Source organism: Bos grunniens, chromosome 8, assembly GCF_055505025.1.
Source record: "Bos grunniens cultivar Pamir isolate PY7600 chromosome 8, Bosgru_T2T1.0, whole genome shotgun sequence".
Classification (NCBI taxonomy): Eukaryota; Metazoa; Chordata; class Mammalia; order Artiodactyla; family Bovidae; genus Bos; species Bos grunniens.
Window position 1 is genome coordinate 7818642 of NC_141172.1, and position 22769 is coordinate 7841410.

The 22769-nt window shown below is 41.5% G+C and overlaps 1 long non-coding RNA gene and 1 pseudogene across 1 annotated transcript in view; both read left to right on the forward strand.

The window, feature by feature from the left end:
* LOC147366623 (uncharacterized) overlaps positions 1-22769 on the forward strand; it is a 65715-nt gene that overhangs the window by 38536 nt on the left and 4410 nt on the right. The window contains exons 2-4 of the long non-coding RNA XR_015169407.1: positions 10860-11020; positions 17082-17225; positions 19682-19827. This is a non-coding gene — a long non-coding RNA (uncharacterized LOC147366623). The remainder of the gene's footprint in view (positions 1-10859; positions 11021-17081; positions 17226-19681; positions 19828-22769) is intronic.
* On the forward strand, positions 13003-13699 carry LOC147366624 (DNA polymerase epsilon subunit 3 pseudogene; annotated as a pseudogene).

The following is a 22769-nucleotide window of genomic DNA, read 5'->3' on the forward strand; positions in this document are numbered from 1 at the left end:
CATACCACACAATTCACCTTTTCAAACTGTAAAATTTCATGGTTTTTAGTATATTCACAGAGCTGTGCTTATATCATCACAATTTTTGAACATTTTTATATACATAAATCAAGTCATCACAATATACACTTTAAATAAATAGTAATACCTCAATAAAGCTTAAAAAAGAATTAATAATTTTAAAATTTTAGGATGTTTTAATTGCCACAAAACCCCAAACCTCTTAGACATCACTGCTCATCCCCACAACTCCCTAGACAACATGGTGGCCTACTTTCTTTCCCTATAGAGTTTCCTGTTTATTTCATTTCATGTAAGTAGAATCATACGGGCCTTTGGGACTGGCATCTTTCACTAAGCATTGCTGCTCAAGCTTCACCCACACCATAGCATGAATTAGTGTTTCATTTCTTATACCAAATAATATTCCACTGTATGACTATTAATATTTATCCATTTATCAGTGATGAGCATCAAGGTGTTTCCTCTTTTTGGCTATTATGAAAATGCCACCGTGAACACTCATTTACAAGTTTTTGTGTGGACATGTTTCAATGTCTTGTGTATATACAAGCCCAGGAGTGGAGGCCCTGATCGTATGGCAATTCTATGGTTACCCTGTTAAGGACCTGCCAGACAGTTTTCCAAAGCAGCTGCACCATTTTACATTCTCACCAGCAGCCTATGATGGTCCAATTTCTCCATATCTTCTTCTTCTTGTTGCTCTCTTTCTTTTTTATAATAGCCATTTCAGTGGGTGTGACTTGATATTTCCTTCTGTTTTGATTTGCCTCTCCATCATAGCCAATGATGTCGGACACCTTTTCATGTGTTTATTGGTCCTTTGTTTATCTTCTCTGAAGTAATGTCTATTCAGATCCATTGCCCATTTAAAAATTGGATTGTCTTTTTATTACTTTATATATATATATAGTAGTAGTTTAGTCCCTAAGTCGTGTCCAGCTCTTGCGAGCCTGCCAGGCTCCTCTGTCCATGGGATTCTCCAGGCAAGAATACTGGAGTGGGTTGCCACTTCCTTCTCCAAATATATATATGTGTGTGTGTATATATATACATATATATCTCCTATATATATATATATCCCTTATATATATACCCAATATATCCTTATATATATATATATCCCTTACCAGATATATGACTTGTAAAAATTTTCTCCCATACTATGGGTTTTCACTTTCTTCATGGTGTTTTTTTAAGCACAGAAGTTTAACATTTCGATGTTCAGTTTAGCTATATTTTATTTTATTGCTTGTGTTTTAGGTATCATATTTAAGAAACCATCACACAATCCAAGGCCATGCAGATTTACATCTATGTTTTCTTTTAAAATTTAAGTTTAGCTCTTACAATTAGCTTTTATCTATTTTGATTTAATTTTTGTATATTGTGTGCGATGTGAGTCCAATTTTATTCCATAGTTATTTACACGTCTATTTACATTGAATTATCTTGGCACTCTTGTCACAAATCAATTAACTGTAGGTAATGAACGCTTACTTCTGGGCTCTCAATCCTATTCCATTGATCTGTACGCGTCTATCTTTATACCGGTATCACACTGTCTTGATTACTGTCACTTTGTAGTAAGTTTTGTTTTGTTGCAAGTTTTGAATCAGGAAATGTGAGTCCAACTCGGTCCTTCTTTATCTAGATCATTTTGGCTGTCATGGGTCCTTGCATTTCCATATGAATTTTAGGATCAGCTTGCTGACTTCTGTAATTCAACTGGGATTATGATAGTAATTATGTTGAATGTATATATCAATTTGGAGAGAATTGCCATCTTAACAATATTAAGTCTTTTCATTCATGAGCATAGAATGTCTCCGTTTATTTAGGCCTTTAATTTCTTTCAATAATGTTTTGTAATTTTCAGTATACATATCTTGCATGGCCTTTGTTAATTTATTCTTACATATCTATGTTTTTGGTGCGATTGAAAATGGAAAAGTTTTCTTAATTTCAATTTCGATTTGCTCATTTCTACTGTATATTAATAGAAATACAAATGATCATTGTATATTGACTTTGTATCCTGCAACCATGTAGAACTCACTTATTAGTTCTAAAGGATTTTTAGTGGATTCCCTAGGATTTTCTATATACAAGATCAGATCACAGACAAGTACTTTCATTTCTTCCTCACCAGTATGTATGCACTTTATTTCATTGGTTTCCGTTATTGCCCTGTCTTAACTCTAGCACAATGATGTATAGAATAGTGAAAGTGAATGTCCTTGCCTTGTTCCTGATTTTAGGGGGAAAGCTTTCACGTTAAGTATGATGTTAGCTGTAGGTTTTTCATAGATGCCCCTTATCAGATTGAGGAATTTTCCTTGTATTCCTGGTTTGTTGAGTGCTTTTATCATGACAAGGAACTGAGTTTTGTGAAATGTTTTTCTGCATGCATTCAGATGACCATATTATTGTCCTGTAGTCTACTGATGCAGCATATTACATTAATTAATTTTTGAATGTTAAACCAAGCTTCCTCTTCTGGGAAAAATCCCATTTGATCCCAGTGTATAATCTTTTCACTTATTATTAAGTCCTAGTTCCCAGTCATTTGTTGAGGATTTTTATGTCTATGTTCATGACATTGATTGGTCTGTGGTTTTCTTTTCTTGTGATGTCTTTGCTGGGTTTGCTACCAAGATAATTGTTTATGCTGCTCAGTGGCTCAGTCGTGTCCGACTCTTTATGACCCCACAGACTGTAGCCCACCAGGCTCCTCGGTCCATGGAGTTTTCCAGGCAAGAATACTGGAGTGGGTTGCCATTTCCTTCTTCCGCAGATCTTCCCAACCCAGGGATTGAACCCACACCTCCTGCATTGGCAGGTGGGTTCTTCACCACCTGGGAAGCCCCATCAGGATAATACTAGCCCCATAAAATAAAGTGTTCCTTCCTTTTCTAGGCTATTGGTTTCTTGCAATTTTTTGTAAGAGTTTGGAAAGAATTGGTATTAATTTTTATTTAAGTGTTTGATAGTTGTTGGACATTTTTATTTCTCCCAACACATGAAGGTATATTGGTATTTTACAGTGGTTTAAATTTGCATTTCCTTGATTACGAAGAAAGTTGAACAATTTTTCATCTGTTCATTGGACTTCTGGATTTCCTTTATTCAAGTGTTTTCATCATTTGGGGAAAGCTGACCTTTTATTGATTTACAGAGGTTCTTTTTATGTCCCAGACACCTGTCCTTTATGAATTATATGTGCTGAAACAAATATCATTTTTCTTTTCTGTGGCTTTTAAAATTTTTTATAAAATCTTAATAAATAGGAATTCCTAATGTTTTATATAGTCAAAAACTTGGTCTTTTCCTGACTATAAGGTCAGGAAATTTGTGTCTCGTGTAAAAGTATTTAAAATATTCCAAGATCATTTAATACCCTCCTGTAACATCTCCTAACTAATTTTCCTTTCATTTTATCCACCTAGAAATGTTTTATTGTAAATGACATTAAATAGGAATCCAACTTAATTTTTTTCCCAAATGGACACCTAGTCATCCTAACACTATTTCCTGAAAAAAAAAATTATTTCTCCACCACTAGAATAAACCAACTTTGTGACAATATATTATCCTTTTTATATATTGCTGGATCCTATTTGCTAATATTTTGCCTAGAGTTTTTGTATATATGTGAAATTGTTGTTGTTATTGTTGTTCAGTCAGTCATGTCTGACTCTTTGTGACGCCCTGGACTGCAGCACATCAGCTTCCCTGTCCATCAGCATCTCCCAGAGCTTACTCAAAGTCATGTCCATTGAGTTGGTGATGTCATCCAACCATCTCATCCTCTGTTGTCCCCTTCTCCTTCCGCCTTCAATCTTTCCCAGCATCAAGGTCTTTTCAAATGAGTCAGTTCTTTGCATCAGGTGGCCAAAGTATTGGAGCTTCAGCTTCAGCATCAATCCTTCCAATGAATATTCAGGATTGATTTCCTTTAGGATTGACTGGTTTGATCTCCTTGCAGTCCAAGGGACTCTCAAGAGTCTTCTCCAACACCACAGTTCAAAAGCATCCATTCTTCAACACTCAGCTTTCTTTATAGTCCAGCTCTCATATCTATACTTGACTAATGGAAAAACCATAGCTTTTACAGACCTTTGTCAGCAAAGCAATGTCTCTGCTTTTCAATATGCTGTCTAGGTTTGTCATAGCTTTTCTTCTAAGGAGCAAGCATCTTTTAATTTCATGGTTGTAGGCACCATCTGCAGTGATTCTGGAGCCCAAGAAAATAAAGTGTCATTGTTTCTATTGTTTCCCCACCTATTTGCAATGAAGTGATGGGACCAGATGCCATGATCTTTGTTTTTTTGAATGTTGAGTTTTTAGCCAGCTTTTCCACTTTCCTCTTTCACCTTCATCAAGAGGCTCTTTAGTTCCTCTTCACTTTCTGCCATAAGGGTAGTGTCATCTGCATATCTGAGGTTATTGATGTTTCCAAATTTGCTGGCATATTGAGTGCAGCATTTTCACAGCATCATCTTTTAGGATTTGAAATAGCTCAAGTGAAATTTCATCACCTCCACTAGCTTTGTTCGCAGTGATGCCTCCTAAGGCCCACTTGACTTTGCATTCCAGGATGTCTGGCTCTAAGTGAGTGACACCATCATGGTTATCTGGGTTATGAAGATCTTTCTTGTACAGTTCTTCTGTATATTCTTGCCACCTCTTCTTAATATCTTCTGCTTCTGTGAGGTTGGCTGTATTTTTTTGCCTACTATCCATGTCAGAATTTGTTATCAAGGTTATAACAGCTTCAGAAATGAGTTAGAATAAGCCTCTTTGTCTATTTTCTAAAAAGTTTATGTAAGACTGGAATTATTTGTTCCTTGAATAATTGGGTCGAACTTTCAGTGAAACCATCTGGGCCTGGAATTTTGTTTGCAGGAAGATTTTTCATTACTAAATCAATTTTTCCAATGATTTTAAGAATTTGGGGGTTTGCTTTTACTTTCAGAGTTAATTTTCATTTTAAACAACCATATTGAGGTATAATTTATATACTATCAAACTCGAGCATTTTAAGTGTACAATTCAACAACTTTTAGAATATAATTTCTTGTGTATCCATAACCAGAATCTTGTTCTAGAACCAATATTCAGTTTTGGTAAATCTTTTCTCCAGGAATTTGTCCATTTCATCTGATTTTTGGCATAACATTATTCATAATATCTTGCTATTCAGTTGCTCAGTTGTGTCCGACTCTTTGCAACCCCATGAACTGCAGCACACCAGGCTTCCCTGTCCTTCAGCATCTCCTGGAGTTTGCTCAAACTCATATCAGTTGAGTTGCTGATGCCATCTAACAGTCTCATCTCTGTCATACCTTCTCCTCCTGCCTTCAATCTTTCCCAGCGTCAAGGTCTTTTCCAGTGAGTTGGCTCTTCACATCAAGTGACCAAGAATTGGAGCTTCAGCATCAGTCCTTCCAGTGAATATTCAGGATTCATTTCCTTTACATCATTCATTTTAAATATATCTAATTTATGTTCCCTTTTCACTCATGCCTGTTTGTAACATTTTTCTTTTTTTCCTCAATCAGTCTCACCAAAGGTCTGTCAAACTTATTAATCTTTTTGGAAGAACTATTTCTGACTGTATCAAAACTCCCTATTTTCTAGTCCACTGATTTCTGCTTTTATCATAACTATTCCTTCTTTTTACTTTTGATAATTTATTTTATTTTTAATTAGTTAAGAAGTATACTTAACTCATTTTTTTCAGTCTTTATCCTTTTAGAATATATCTTTTAAGAGCTATAAATTTCCCACTGAGTACTATTTTTGCTACAAGTTTTAAAATGTAATGTTTTTATTATTGTTCAATTCGAAATATTTTAAAATTTCCATTATCATTTCCTTTTGCATTCATTATTATTTAGATGTACAGTTCTTAATTTCCAAATTCGTGGAGACATTTTGTTACATTTTTATTACTGATTTCTAGCATAATCCTATTTTGTTAAAAAATATAAACATTGTGTGATTTTGATACTTCAAAATTATTTACTTGAAGCCCAGAACACAGTGAAATATTTTAAACATAAAATGTGCACTCAGAAAATGTTATTCTGGGACTTCCCTGGTGGTCCAGTGGATGGGAATCCGCTGGCAGATGCAGGGGACACAGGTTCGATCCCTAGCCCCGGAAGATTCCATATGCCATGGGCCAACTAAGCCTGTGAGCCACCACTATCGAGCCCAAGTTCTAGGGCTTGGGCTCCACAACCACAGAAGCCACGACAGTGAGAAGCCTGTGTGTAGCAACTGGAGAGTAGCCCCCACTCACCACAGCTAGAGAAAGCCCAAGCACAGCAACAAAGACCCAGAACAGCCAAAAATAAAATAAATAAAATATATTTTTTAATTTAAAAAAGGAGAAAAAATGTTATTATGCAGTTACTGGGCTCAGTGTGACTCCTGCTCCTTCTATCAATTATTGAGAGTTAAGGGTCTTTAATCTTCCAGCATGATTGTAGATTGGTTATTTCTCCTACGATTCTGTCAAATTCTCTTTAATTAAATTTGGCAAACGGTTGTTAGGTAAATGCAGGTTTGGAGATCAAAAAGTCTTTCTGATGAATCGATCTTTTATCATTTTGACATGACTCTTGCTTTTTGCCTTAAAGTCCTTAGGTGTTTTTATTTTACAAACAGTGAACTTTATTCTTTTGGGTACAGATCTAAGAGTTACTGGGAAATGCATAGAGTTCCGTGACCATCACCGCAATCGAGATACCGGACAATCCCATCCCCTCAAGGCCTTTTGTTCTTTCCTATGTAGATGGCCCTGACCATCACCACTTTGTTTCCTATCGCTACAGTTCTCCCTTCTGCAGAAGAGCATATAAACAGAACCATTAAGCACACAGCCTTTTGACTCTGGCTTCTTTCACACCGCTCTAGTTCAAGATTCATCTGTGTTGTGGCAAGTACATATCAGTAATTTGTTCTTTGTGTTGCTAAGCGGTATTCCACTGTCTGGGAGCAAGATCTGCTCATCCGTTCACCAGCTGAAGCACACTCAAGTTCACTCTAGGTTTCTGGTGGTTGAGAACAAAGCTGCTATAAACATTTACATACAGGTTTGCTAGAGAAGTTTTATTTTCCTCCTTTGGAGTTACTGGGTGATGTGATAAATGTATGTTAAACTTCATAAGAAACTGGCAGATTGCTACCAATGTGGCTGGACCATTTTGCCTTCCCACCAGCGATGGGTGAGAGTTCCCATCACTCAGCATCGTTACCAGCTGCTGGTATTACTGGGTTTTTGTTTGCTTTGTTTTGTCAACATTTTATTTTATGTTACAGTTGAATAATAATATTGTGATAGTTTCGGGTGTACATCAGAGTGATTTAGTTGTACCTGTATCTCTTCTTTTTCAGATTCTTTTAGGTTGTTACGTAATATTGAGCAGAGCTCCCTGTGCTATGCAGTAGGTCCTTGCTGGTTATCCACTTTAAATACAGCCACGTGTATTTTGTTTTAACCATTCTATTACGTATATAGCAGCATCTTATTGAACTTTTAATATGCCTTTCCCCAATGATCAATGTTGAACAACTTTGCAAGAGCTTATTTGCATCTATATATCTTTGTTGACAATATCTGTTCAAATCTTTGGCTTATTTTAAAAATGTGGTTATTTTTTATTGTTGTTGAATTTTGAGAGTTCTATATACAATCCCTTTGCCATCCAATGTGATTTATAAATATTTTCTCCCAGCAGGTGGCTTATCTTTTCATTCTCTTAACAACACCTTTCATAGAGAAACAGTTTTTAATTTATCTAAACCCATTTACAGTTTTTATAAGGACAATGCTTTGGGTGCCATGTCCAAAAAGTTTCTTTAACTCAAGGTCACAAAAGTTTTCTCTGTTTCCTTTGAGAAGTTTAATAATTAAGGCTTTATATTAAAGTCTATGATGTATTTTAAGGCAATTTTTTGTATAAAATCTGAGGTATGGGTCAACAGTTTTGGGGGGAGTTGGTGATTTGTTTGTCTGGGAGAGGGGTTGCATATGACCGTCCAACTGTTCCCATATTACTTGTTGAAAAGATTCTTCTTTCTCCCTTGAACTGCTTTAATAACCTTGTTAAAAACATCAGTTGACCATATCTGTGGGAGTCTAATTCACATACACATAGATATACAGTCTATTACTTCAACAGTACCTCACTGTCCTGATTACTATAGATGCACTGTAATTTTAAAGTCAGGGAATGTGTATCTTCCAACATGTTTCTTTCTTTCCAAAATTATTTTGACTACTTTTTTTCCTATGTTTTTTGCTATGTAAATTTTAGGTTCAGCTTGTCTGTCTACAAAATCTCCAGCTAAGCCTTTGTTTGGGATGGTACTGAATCTATAGATCAAACTAGGGAAAACGGGTACCTTCATGAAACTAAGTCTTCCTGTTGGCAAGCAGAGTATATATAACCACTTATTTAGGTTTTCTTTTGTTTCTTCCTTAAAGTTTATCTTGTCTGGTAGAAATAAAACCATACCAACCTTCTTTTTGGTTAATATTTGAATGGTGTATCTCTTCCCACCTGTGATACCTCATAGCTCACTCCATCCTAAGCCTCAGAACCTATGAATATGTGGACCGGTGGTCAGGACTCCATACATTCACTACTGAGGGCAGTGCTGCTGCTAAGTCACTTCAGTTGTGTCCGACTCTGTGGGACCCCACAGACAGCAGCCCACCAGGCTCCCCCGTCCCTGGGATTCTCCAGGCAAGAACACTGGAGAGGGTTGCCATTTCCTTCTCCAATGTAGGAAAGTGAAAAGTGAAAGTGAAGTCACTAAGTTGTGTCCAACCCTCAGCGACCCCATGAACTGCATCCTTCCAGGCTCCTCCATCCATGGTATTTTTCCAGGCAAGAGTACTGGAGTGGGATGCCATTGCCTTCTCCGACTGAGGGCAGTAGTGATCTCCAAAATCACTGCAGATGGTGACTGCAGCCATGAAATTAAGACACTTGCTCCTTGGAAGAAGAGCTATGACCAACTTAGACAGCATATTAAAAAGCACAGACATTTACTTTGCCAACAAAGGTCCATCTAGTCAAAACTATGGTTTTTCCAATAATCATGTATGGATGTGAGAGTTGGACTATAAAGAAAGCTGAGCACCAGAGAATTGATGCTTTTGAACTGTGGTGTTGAAGAAGACTCTTGAGAGTCCCTTGAACCACAAGGAGATGAAACCAATCAATCCTAAGGGAAATCAGTCCTGAATATTCATTGGAAGGACTGATGCTGAAGCTGAAGCTCCAATACTTTGGCCACCTGATGTGAAGAGCTGACTCACTGGAAAAGACCCTGATGCTGGGAAAGATTGAAGGCGGGAGGAGAAGGGGACAACAGAGGATGAGATGGTTGGATGACATCATCAACTCAAAGGACATGACTTTGAGTAAGCTCTGGGAGATGCTGAAGGACAGGGAGGCTGGTGTGCTGCAGTCCATGGGGTCACAAAGAGTCGGACATGACTGAGTGACTGAACTGAACTGACTTTGGGCAGTAGATTTAAACATAATAAGTCAGTATAGTCGCTCACTTGTGCCTGACAGTTCCCATAGCCTGTGACTTTGTGGCCCTCATCCTGTTGTTTTCTCTGCTTCTCAATCGCAGTTCTGATCTTCTTTGCATGCATTACCTCTGTGTGCTCTAACTGTCCTAGAGGAAATATTTATAGGAAGCATTTGAAGCCTCAGATAAAGCTTCTTATCCCCAGAGGGGATTTGCATTTGTATTTGCTCCTGCCTGTTGCAGAGTCCAGAGAATGAACCACCAGTCCGGGCACAGTCTGACGTTTCCTATACCACCCAGAAGGTAGAAGCCTGGAGAACAGATCCCTTGTTGGGTCAGCCCATCCTTACCCTAAAGATATGGCCTTCCCTGGGAAGTTTCCTTCTTAAAAGACCAGAAATTCCTGGTGTTCCATCTAGAAATCCCTAACTTTAAATAAAGATAAGACAATGATGTTTTCATTCTTTTCTTTTTAATAATATTCACTGTGGTACCAAGAAACTTGTTGTCCCTTTAAGTCCAAGCAACATGTTTTACCGGTTTCCTTGAGAAACCATTTATAAAACAAAACAGCATACAATTCAAGAGATATTTTCTAAGTGTCTGCCATGAACCAGAGGCTGTGGTGCTGGGAATATAATGGTGAGAAATACAGAAACCAGTGCTGCAATGACTATTTAATTTCTTTGCTGGATATAATTGGTGGCTTAAAGATTATTTTATTATTTTGACTTATAACTTTAAAGATAAGATAAATCACAGTGTTTTCATTATTTCCCATTGCTATTACGCCTTAGAGAGCAGAAGGTTGTTGAGGGAGAAAACATGAAACAGACTGGATAATTCAGTTCTGCAGTTATTTTTATGGAAGGCCTCCAATAGCGAATGCATGCAAAGCAATGGTCACTGAGTTCTTAACTACTACATTCCCAGTACTCTGCATGTGTTTCTTACCATAGACCTACGAGATGGGCATTAGCATCCCATTTCTACCTAAAGAAAATGAGGTACAAAGGCATATTCTTTTCTGAAGGCACACAGTATGACAGGCGACTTCTGAAATAAATCCCAAAGAACCCTGTCTCCTGGTTTCCCCACCACACTGGGTTATAACCCATCCCCTTGGGACTGGGCTAAAACTAGTGACTCAATTTAGTGGAAATAATATAGTGAAAGTATTGCAATATCACTACTGAGATTAGGTTAAAAAAGATTCACTTACCACCCCTCTTCCTCTCTCTCTTTATCCCTCCCTCCCTCCCTGGCTCTTCTCACAGTTCCCGTCTGATGAAGGAAGCTGCCATGTTGGGGCTCCCTGTGGACACCCACAGGAAGAAGCAGAGGCCTTCCGTCCTTCAGCCCATGAGGAACCGAGGTCTGCCCGCAACCACACACCTGAGCGGAAAGCAAATCGATCCTCCCCCAGCTGAGTCAGCAGGTGAGATGGCAGCCCCATCCGACACCTGACATCCAGCTCAGTCACGGCCAGATCCTGACCCGCGGAGACTGGGAGATGACACATGTTGTTTTGAGCCACTAAGTTTGGGGTAATATGCTTCAAAATAGAGAACAAATACTCGCCATTAAAAACGAGGCAATCAGATATTTGAAGGTCCACCTGAGACCACTATAGTCCACAGGGTCACAAAGAGTTGGACAGAACTGAAGGACTTTCACCTTCACTTCCATTGAGACCACTTCCTGGGCATCTTTATACACGAACAACTAAATCCTCAGAGGAAGTGCCCCTGAATAGCAATTTCAAGAAGATCCAGGCACTATAAATGATACAAAAGTCTAGCTAAACTTGTCCTTAAAGCTCCTTTATCCAACTTCCTCATTTTACCTCTGGGAAACTGAGGAACCGAGACTTTCTCAGAGCCCCCATGACATTTGGAAGGGCCAGGAACTCAGCCCAGTTTACTTCTCCATCCAAGTGTCTGTCTACACAACTTCATCCTCACCTCTCTTGCTATTTAAGGCCGCAATGATGCCTTCTTGGGTTTTGTGCACTCATATGTTTTATATAAATAGCTTGTACATGTTTTCTTGTTGCTGTTGCTGCTCAGTTGTGTCCAACTCTTTGTGATCCCATGGACTGCAGCACACCAGGCTTCCTGGTCCTTCCCCATCTCCTGGAGCTTGCTCAAACTCATGTCCATTGAGTCAATGATGCCATCCAACCATCTTGTCCTCTGTCATCCCCTTCTCCTGCCCTCAGTCTTTCCCAGCATCAGGGTCTTTTCCAATTAGTTGGCTCTTTGCATCAAATGACCAAAGTTATTGGAGCCTCAGCTTCAGCATCAGTGCTTCCAATGAACATTCAGGGTTGATTTCCTTTAGGATTGACCGGTTTGATCTCCTTGAAGTCCAAGGGACTCTCAAGAGTTTTTTCCAACACCGCAATTCAAAAGCATCAATTCTGCTGTGCTCAGCCTTCTTTATGGTCCAACTCTCACTTCTATACATGACTACTAAAAAAAACCCATAGCTTTGACTATACAAGACCTTTGTCAGTGAAATAATGCCTCTGCTTTTTAATATGCTGTCTAGGTCTGCCATAGCTTTGAATATTTGGTGCAAGAGTGGAAGCCCAACTATATTTGCTCCTTGATGTTCACAATGAAAAGAAGTTCCTCACTATCTCTTTATCTCTTTATACCCTTGGTTCTCCACCTCCTACCCCAGCAGCAAGAAACAGACATGAGTGGAATTGTTAAGAGCCCTGGAAAATAGGGATACCTGGTTGCTTTCTAAAGAGAGAAGTTTGTAAGCGAGCCACAGGTAGGCAAGAGGGAAGGAGGTAGTTATAAAAGCTAGATTTGGTACTTATAAGCCAGAAAATTGCAGATATTTTTTAGCTCCTGGGATGTGGAAAGTGGTTCTGAAGACAAGTCAGAATTTTTCAGGGTCCCAAGAAATCCCTCAAGAGAAAAGAAAAACAACAAACAGACCCCCTTAGGCGAAGATGTTCAGTAACAAGTTTTCAAGCGCCTTTGCTCTTGGCGCCTCATTCATAGTGTAATGTCCACATGTGTCCACCGGAGGGCAGCATTTACCATGACTTAAAGCAACGTGTCCCAACCTGTCCTCTAAAGACTAACCACTTAAGATACTATGTCTGCCAAACTGAATTTATTAGGAAATACCAACTTGGGTTTCCAGTTTTTGCTTTTCAGAGGCACAAATAAGAACCATCTTATGTTTCAGATCACTCTGAGATAACCAGTGTTATGTTATTCCAGCAACACCCCAGATTTTTGTAGTTGGCCTTCTCAGAGAGAAATGTAAGAAGAGGTATTACTGGGGCCACGCGGGGCAGGATGGAAGCCTCGCTGGGTCAGACTACGGCGATGCGGGAAGTGCGGACGCCGTAGGGGCCTGAAGCGGAGGTCGCAGGCACGGTCCCCGGCCGCGGCCATGGCGGAGAGGCCCGAGGACCTAAACCTCCCAACGCCGTCATCACCGGAATCATCAAGGAGTCGCTCCGGGACGGTGTCAACATCTCCACCTCCCGCGCCGCCAGCGTCTTTGTGCTAATGCCACATCCTGTGCCAACAGCTTCGCGATGAGAGGGAAGCTCAAGACACTGAATGCCAACGATTTGCTGTCTGCCATGGAGGAGATGGAGTTTCAGCGGTTCCTTACCCGGTTAAAAGAAGCTCTGGAAGCTTATAGGAGGGAGCAGAAAGGCAAGAAGGAAGCTTCAGAGCAAAAGAAAAAGAACAAAGACAAGAAAAACCAAAACAGATTCGGAAGAGCAGGACAAGCACAGGGATGAGGACAATGATAAAGATGAGGAAAGGCTGAAGGAGGAAGAACAGAATGAAGAAAGTGGACAACTGAAGAGCGTGGGGAGACGCCCCTTGGACAGAACCACGCCAATCCTGGAACACGTTTGTGTGAGGCTTCTTCCTGCTGCGCAGAGTAGTCTTCACAGAAGAGCCTGAGAAGATCGAAATAAAATCTGAATTATCATCAGGATTATCATCAAAGCCAGTGCTTCCCAGACTCAGAGCATCTGAGTAGCAGAAACCTGTTTTGCTTAATCAGTCTCAAGGTTATAACTTTTTGGCAAGAGGGATTCTGAATGGCTAATTTAATTGGTCAGTTTGATCTCTTTTGTTTACATACACATATAGTTAGGCAATTGTTGATCCCCAGTTCCCTCCCTGCCCCCCCAAAAAAGTAATAATAACTTCCATGCTGCCAACTATGTTCCGGATCACAGAGGCAGTTAAGGCTCAGGAAAAATTGGGGTTTGATTACAATCAACCTATTTGATTACGTAGTATTTGGCAATACTAGCTTATTTCAAGTGATCAGAATGGCTTAGCTTTAGGAAATTATTAAAAGGGTTGAAGAAACAATGAAATCAGCTGTCTCTTCACTTGACAGTAACATTAATTGAATTTTGTTTTCTACAGACCCACTTGGCCTGGAGCCCTTCTATATTGCCTGTTAGGCGTGTAACCTGCCTGGGTGGCTATCTTCTAGGCACATAATGTTTTTAAATCCACAGAGTAGAATTAGTTAAACAAGATTGCCAATGTGTCACTCTTATAAAACAGATGATTTAGTCTTAAATGCACCTCACTGCCTGCCACTGTATGGTTTCAGGATTTGTCATCATCTCATGGAAGGTATAAAACTCCAGGCTTTCCCTTCCCGTAGTCCATCTTCCAGATTTGTGACTATGGCTTTTCGTTTTTCCAATTCATGACAAGTTCTGACCTTTACATCTTGTAGGCGCAGCTTTCTCCCTCTGTCCTTCTCACCTCCTGTCTGTCCTACCTCTCCTATGCTCCCCATTCCCATCTTCTCTGCCCCTCTTTTTCTTACTTCTGCCAACCCAGGAACTTGGATGACCTGCAATATCCCAGAGTATGGCTTCCTCTGATTCCCTAATTCTAACCTTATGTCTTAAAACTGATTTTGTAAACCTCTTTGACCCGTGAGGGAAATCTGATGGTGCTGGGGAATCTAATTCCTCCCTTCACCCATCCCCTTTAACTGCTCCTAAGTATCTCAGTTGACCTTTCCAGGTTTTCTTCTCTTTCCTTTTGGTGCTCCGAGCACTGTTTTGTTGGTCTCTAAGTTGAGTGCTTGGAGGTCGAAAAGTAGTGAAGTGTAGTTTGACACTGTTGATTTATTAAATGAGTACAGTGTAAGTTTGTTGATAAATGAGTGATGACTATTGAGAAAATGATAATGCTTTGTATAATAAACATTATTGTTAAAAGTGAAAAAAAGAAGTATTATTAAAATGCTGAAAATTAAGAAAGGCAGGAATGGAGGGAGGGAAGAAAATAAAGAGAGGCAAGAGAATAGTAAGAGAAAAAGTCTGAGAACCAATACTATTCCCTGCCAGGGTCCAGCCCCGGTGGATCCAGGGAATTCGAAGGGGAGATGGCTTTGGTAAATCAGGATACAATAGCTTTAATTAAATATTAATTAGAGATATAAAGAGTAATAGAATGAGGATAGCTCAGTAGGAAAATTCAGTGGAGAAAAGAGGCTGAATAACTTGGTTTACGTGGAAAGCTAATAAAATTCCAAGGCAAGGAATTTACATCACCTACGTAGGCCGCAGGCGTCCTCCCGTTCTCCCGAAGGAGAGGAGACACTAAGCCGTCCCTGGTCAGATCTTAGAAGCCCAGGCATAATTAGTAGGCTTGACGAGCCTCCACTTTCCAGATGGGAATTCAGCCAGAAGGTGAGAGAAAGAACGACATGGGGAGACCAGTCTTTCGAGGAACTGATCCCCTTTTTTTATTTTCCAGGGTCTGTTTTTATACACTGAGATGTTATACAAAAGTCACACGGGGTCAGCAGTCCTGACATTTATTAAAGTCAGGTGCTTTATACAAATGTATACAAAGGTCTTAGGGGTGTTACATCATCTTCTGGCCAGGGGGCCTGCTGACAATTTATGACCCTCTCCTTGTGATAGCGGTCAGTCAACCAGAACACTTATTTCTCCAGGAGTGATTATTCTTAAAACAGACACCACCTTCCGAAGGTACCAGATAAAGTTACATTCCTATAGGGTGAGGGTGTAGTGGGTTTTAATTAAGGAAAGAATTTGCTTAGCCTAAGGTCTAACATGATTAATATCAAAGGTTAATACTTATTTCTTCTATATATTCATTAATGTGTATAAGGGCAGGGGATGTGGAGACTTAGCAGCAAACATTGGTTCAACAATGAAACCCTCCACCGGTATAATTCCTAACTAGCCCACTAATACTATACTAATAATTTTCTAACTTCTCAAAAGAATCTGTTTTTAGAAAGTTTAGAGCATCTCGTGCCTCTCACAGTTGGGAGGCTGTGAACAATCACATGTGGCTGGACAAGCCTGTCAGGCAGGCTAGAGAACCTTAAGAGGAGTTTGTAGGTTGAAACACTCCTGTCACACCCAGGAATTATTATTAACTGAAGCTCTAAGTTAACTCCTTCTCTGAAAGAGCTGGTGGGGGACAGCCCCCCGTAAAGTCAGAGGTGTAGGTGAGAACACAAAGCAGTAAAGTAGGCAGACTCTGGTTTGGGGGGTAGATGCTCGAGAATTTCCAGGGGGACTCCTGAGGCTCAATCCCGCCTTTGCGTATGTCAAGCCTCCTTCCTCATGACCTTTGCCACGGGCGGAGTTCCTCACGCTGGCTCCCGGCAATTCCCGTTACCTGGGGACCCAGAGGCTCTGGTTTGAGAAACCCTAATTTTAGCCAGAGGAGTCAAACCATCTCCCCATGGTGGTGTAGTGGCATTTTTCTTTTCAGAGTAGGACATGCGTTCTTCCTTGGATGGAGCCTTCTAATCTAGTCTGTGTTGGGGAAATGCTAAATACAAGTTAAGGAAATCTTTGGCTCATGGAAGTTTCTCATCACATGTTCTTGGCTAATGACAATTCTTGTGGAGTTGGAGTGGTGGTATTGGGCATCAACTGAATTTGTGTCTACAAATATTTCGGTGGCATAAGCTTAAAGGGAGGAAATATCAAGCCAGTGGAAGGCAAAATGAACTTAATGTACTTGACCAGACTGTAATATGCTTGAGGTCTGGGACTCTATATTATATATCATTTTTCCCTCCAATGCCAGTTCAGAGCTTGCAGCACAGAATAAATAAGTTGATGATAACACATTAAAAACCAGGGTATTCTAGGAGATAGGCATGAGCATCCCATTTTACAGCTAAAGAAAATAAGGTACAAAGGCATTTCCTTTCCTGAAGTCACAAAGTATGGTAGGCAGTTTCTGAAATGAATCCCCAAAAACCGTGTCTCCTGGTTTCCCCACCACACTGGGTTTTAACCCCTCCACTAGGGACTGGGCTGAAACTAGTGACTCAATTTAGTGAAAATAATATAGTAAAAGTATTACAATATCACTACTGAGATTAGGTTAAAAAAGATTAACTTACCACCCCTCTCCCTCTTCCTCTCTCTCTTTTTCCCTCCCTCCCTCCCTGGCTCTTCTCACGGTTCCCTTCTGATGAAGGAAGCTGCCATGTTGGGGCCCCCTGTGGACGCCCACAGGAAGAAGCGGAGGCCTTCCGTCCTTCAGCCCATGAGGAACTGAGGTCTGCCCACGGCCACACACCTGACAGAAAGCAGATCGATCCTGCCCCAGCTGAGCCAGCAGGTGAGATGGCAGCCCCATCCGACACCTGACATCCAGCTCAGTCACGGCCAGATCCTGACCTGGAGATCCTGACTCTCCAGATCCTGGAGACTGGGAGAGGACACGTGTTGTTTTGAGCCACTAAGTTTGGAGCAGTGTGTTTAACAATAGACAGTGAATGCACACAATTAATCTGAGGCCATCAGCTGTGTGACAGGTCCATCCCAGACCGCTTCCTGGGCATCTTTATACACTAACAACTAAATCCTCAGAGGAGTTACCCCTACAGAGGAATTTCAAGAAAGGTCCAGACAATATCTATCATAAAAAAGTAAAGCTAAACTTTGTTCTTAAGTTCCTTTATCCAACTCTCCCATTTTACAGCTGGGAAACTGAGGGTTTCAGACTTTCTCAGAGCCCCCAGGACATCTGGGAAGGGCCAGCTTCTTAATCTAGCCTACGCTGGGGAAGTGCTAAATGCTTGTAAAAGGAATCTTCCAGCTGATGAAAGCTTCTCATCACATGTTCTTGGCCAGTGACAGTGGTTTTGGAGCTGGAGGGTGGTATTTGGCCTCAGCTGAATCGGTGTCTGCATATATTGTGGTAACATAAGCTGAAAGGGAGGAGACATGAGGTCAATTCTAGGTAAGAAGAAACTAATCATCTTGACCAGACTGTAATCTGCATGAATCTGGGCCTCTGTACTACACGTCATTTTCCCTCCAGTGCCAGTGCAGAGCTTGGCACACCGTGTAAATGAGTCAGTGATGACACATTAAAAATGAAGACGGACACCTCTGTGGTAGTCCAGCGGCTAAGACTCTCGCTCCCAAAGCATCAGGCCTAGATTCCATCCTAGGCATTAGCAGGCCCATTTTTTAAATTAATTATTTTAAATGAAGGCTAATTACTTTACAATATTGTGGTGGCTCTTGCCGTACATCGGCATGAATCAGCCGCGGGTGCACATGTGTCCCCCGTCCTGGACCCCCCTCCCACCTCCCTCCCCACCCCATCCCTCTGGGTCGTCCCAGAGAAGCAGCTTTGAGCGCCCTGCTTCATGCATCGAGCTTGACTGGTCATCTATTTCACATACGGCAAATATACATGTCTCAGTGCCATTCTCTTCAAGCATCCCACCCTCGCCTTCTCCCACATAGTCCAAAAGTCTGCTCTTTACATCTAGCAGGCCCGTTTTATTTTTTTTTTAATTTATTTATTTTAATTGGAGGCTAATTACTTTACAATATTGTATTGGTTTTGTCATACATTGACATGAATCAGCCATGGGTGTACATGTGTTCCCCATCCTGAACTGCCCCCCTCCCACCTCCTTCCCAATCCCATCCCTCTGGGTCATCCCAGTGCACTGGCCCTGAGCACCCTGTCTCATGCATCAAACCTGGACTGGTGATCTATTTCACATGTGATAATATACATGTTTCAATGCTATTCTCTCAAGTCATCCCGCCCTCACCCTCTCCCACAGAGTCCAAAAGACTGTTCTATACATCTGTGTCTCTTTTTCTGTCTTGCATATAGGGTTATTGTCACCATCTTTCTAAATTCCATATATATGCGTTAGTATACTGTATTGGTGTTTTTCTTTCTGACTTACTTTACTCTGTAAAATAGGCTCCAGTTTCATCTACCTCATTAGAACTGATTCAAACGCATTCTTTTTAATGGCTGAGTAATTTGGAAAAGACTCTGATGCTGGGAGGGATTGGGGGCAGGAGGAGAAGGGGACGACAGAGGATGAGATGGCTGGATGGCATCACTGACTCGATGGACGTGAGTTTGAGTGAACTCTGGGAGTTGGTGATGGACAGGGAGGCCTGGCGTGCTGCAATTCATGGGGTCACAAAGAGTCAGATACGACTGAGCGACTGAACTGAACTGAACTGAATATTCCATCGTGTATATGTACCACTGCTTTCTTACCCATTCAACTGCTGATAGACATCTAGGTTGCTTCCATGTCCTGGCTATTATAAACAGTGCTGTGATGAACATTAGGGTACACGTGTCTCTTTCAATTCTGGTTTCCTCGGTGTGTATGCCCAGCAGTGGGATTGCTGGGTCATAAGGCAGTTCTATTTCCAGTTTTTTAAGGAATCTCCACACTGTTCTCCATAGTGGCTAGCAGCCCCATTATACCACGAAAGAAAATGAGCTACGAAAGACACTTACCTCCTGGTTTCCCCACCACCCTGTGTTTTATCCCCTTGCCTTGGGACTGGGCTAAAACTAATGACTCAATTTAATCAAAATAAGACAGCAGAAGTGATGGGATGTCACTTCTGAGATTAGGATACAAAAGACTAACTTTCCTCATCGCCCCCAACCCCTCTCTCCCCGTTCCTGTCCTCTCACTCTCTCCCTCCCCGCCCTCCCTCTCTCTCCCTGCCTCTCTCTCCCTATCTCTCTCTCTCCCCGCTGCCTCCTGCTCTTCTCATGGTTCCCTTCTGATGAAGGAAGCTGCCACGTTGGAAGCTCCCTGTGGACGCCCACAGGAAGAAGCGGAGGCCTTCCGTCCAGTGGCCCATGAGGAACTGAAGTCTGCCCGCGGCCACATACCTGAGCGGAAAACAGATGGATCCTCCCCGAGCTGAGCCAGCAGGTGAGACGGCAGCCCCATCCAACAGCTGACATCCAGCTCAGTCACGGCCAGATCCCGACCCGTGGAGACTGGGAGATGACACGTGTTGTTTTGGGTCGCTAAGTTTGGGTAATGTGCATCAAAATAGAGAACAAATACTCGCCACTCATATCAGGCAATCAGATATTTGAAGGCCGGTCTGAGACCTCTTCCTGGGCATCTTTATACATGAACAACTAAATCCTCAGAGGAGGTCCCCCTGAATAGCAATTCCAAGAAACGTCCAGGCAATATAAATCATACAAAAGTCAAGCTAAACTTGTTTTTAAAGCTCCTTTATTCAACTCTCTCAGCTTACAGCTGGGAAGCTGAGGGACTGAGACTTTCTCAGAGCCCCCATGACACTTGGGAAGCGCCAGGACCTCAGCCTGCTTGGTTTCTCCATCTAAGTGTCTGTCTACATGGCTTCATCTCACTTCTCTTGCTATTTAAGGCAAAAATGAGGCCTTCCTGGGGTGTGCTAACTGACATGTTTCATGTAAATGGCCTTACATGTTATAAATGATGAATATTCTCACAAGATTAGAAGCCCAGCAATATTTGGTCCTACCTGTTCACAAAGAATCTCTCTCTGTACCCTTTGCTCTCCACCTCACTCCCCAGCAGCAATAGATGGACGTGAATGGATTTGTTAGGATCCTGGGATAATGAGACACCTGGACACTTTGTGACCAGGATATTGTAACAGGGCCACACAGGCAAGAGGGAAGGAGCTAGTTTTAAGAGCTACTTTGGTATTGCAGATATTGCAATACCAATATTGCAAAGACTTGCAGATATTCTGCAGCTCCTGAGATGTGGAAAGTGGTTCAGAAGGTGAAGGAGAATTTTTCAGGTTCCCAAGGAATTCTCAAAAGAAAAAAGAAGTAACAGGGTCCTCTTTGCAGAAGACATTCAATAACATGTTATCTAGCACCTTTTCTCTTGAAGCCTCATTCATAGGTTGTAATGTTTAAATGTGTCCACAGGAGGGCAGCATTTACCACAACTTAAAGACAAATAGCCTAAGTCAACTTCTGAAGACTAACCCACTTGAGATATTTTGTCTGCCAAACTGAATTTATTAAGAAATATCAACTTGGGTTTCCAATTTTTGCTTTTCAAAGGCACAAATAAGAACCATCATATCTTTCAGATCACTCTGAGACGACTAGTGTTAAAATATATACCTGACCCCCACCAAAATAGTTTTTAATTGGTCTTCTCACAGAGAAATGTAAGAAGAGTTACTAAAATGCTGAAGAAGTTTTAAAAAGAGAGAAGGAAAGAATGGAGGTGAGGAAGGAAAGAAATAGAAAAAGAAGAACAGTAGGAAAAGAAATCTAAGCACCATTACGACTTGGCAGATCCTAGGATATCCAGAGGCTACCTGGATTTGAGAAACCCTCATTTTAGCCAGAGGAGTCCAACCATCTCCCCAGGGTAGGGTGGTCCCGTTTTCCTTTTCAAAGTAGGACAGGAATTCTCTCTTGGATGGAGTGTCCTAATCTAGTCTCTGTTGGGGAAGTGCTAGATATGTGTTATGGATCTTCCGGCTCATGGATTTTTCTCATCACAGGTTCCTGGCCAATGACAATCATTTTGAAGGTCAGAGGAACTTAATCATCTTGACCACATGGGAATGTGCTTGCGGTCAGGGGCTCTAGACTATATGTCATTTTTTCCTCCAGTGGCAATGCAGAGCTTGGCACACAGAATAAATGAGTTGATGACAACACATTGGAAACCAAGACGTGCTAGGAGATAGGCTTGAGCAGCCCCATTTTGCATGGAAAGGAAATGAAATTCAGAGGCATTTTCTTTCATGAAATCACACAGTATAATTGGCAGCTTCTGTGTTGACTCCCAAAGAACACTTCTGGCTAGTATTCCCATCATACTGTGTATCATCCCATAAACTTGGGACTGGGCTAAAAAATGATGACTGACTTTAATCAAAATATTATAGGCAAAGTGATGGGATATCACTTCTGATTAGGTTATAACAGACTAAGTTTGCTCCCACCCCGACCCTTCCCTCCATATTCACTATCACCCGCCCGCCCTCTCTCTCCCTCTCTCCCTCCCTCTCTCCCTCCCTCCCTCTCTCTCTCTCTTTCTCCCCCGCCTCTGGCTCTCCTCACGGTTCCCTTCTGATGAAGGGAGCTGCCATGTTGGGAGCTCCCTGTGGACGCCCACAGGAAGAAGCGGAGGCCTTCTGTCCAGCAGCCCATGAGGGGTCTGCCTGCGACCACACACCTGAGCAGAAAGCAGATCGACCCTCCGCCAGCTGAGCCAGCAGGTGAGATGGCAGCCCCGCCTGACACCTGACATCCAGCTCGGCCATGGCCAGATCCCGACCTGCGGAGACGGGTTTGACACATGTTGTTTTGAGCCGCTAAGCTTGGGTAGTGTGTTTCACAACAAGAAATGAACACACACCACTAATACCAGGCAATCAGATATTTGAAGGCCCATCTCAGACCAATTCCTGGACATCGTTTCCCGCTAACAACTAAAGCATCAGAAGAGGAACCTTTGAATAGAAATTTCAAGAAAGGTCCAGAAAACAAAAACCAGACAGAAGTAGAGCTAAACGTTATCCAACTCTCTCAGTTTACAGCTGGGAAACTGAGAGCCTGAGACTTTCTCAGAGCCCCTATGACATGCGGGGAGGGCCAGGGCCAAACCTAGTCATGTTTCTCCATCCAAAGTGTCTGCAGGTTTCATCCTCGCCTCCCTTGCTATTTAAGGCAGCTGTGAGGTGTTCTTGGGCTCTGTGCACTAACGTGTTTTATATAAATGTCTTGTACATTTTATGTAGTGGCGAATATTTACTGCAAGAGTGGTCCTTGATGTTCACAATGAAGAGACGTTGCTCAGCATCTCTGTACACCCTTTTCTCTCCACCTCCCGCCCCAGCA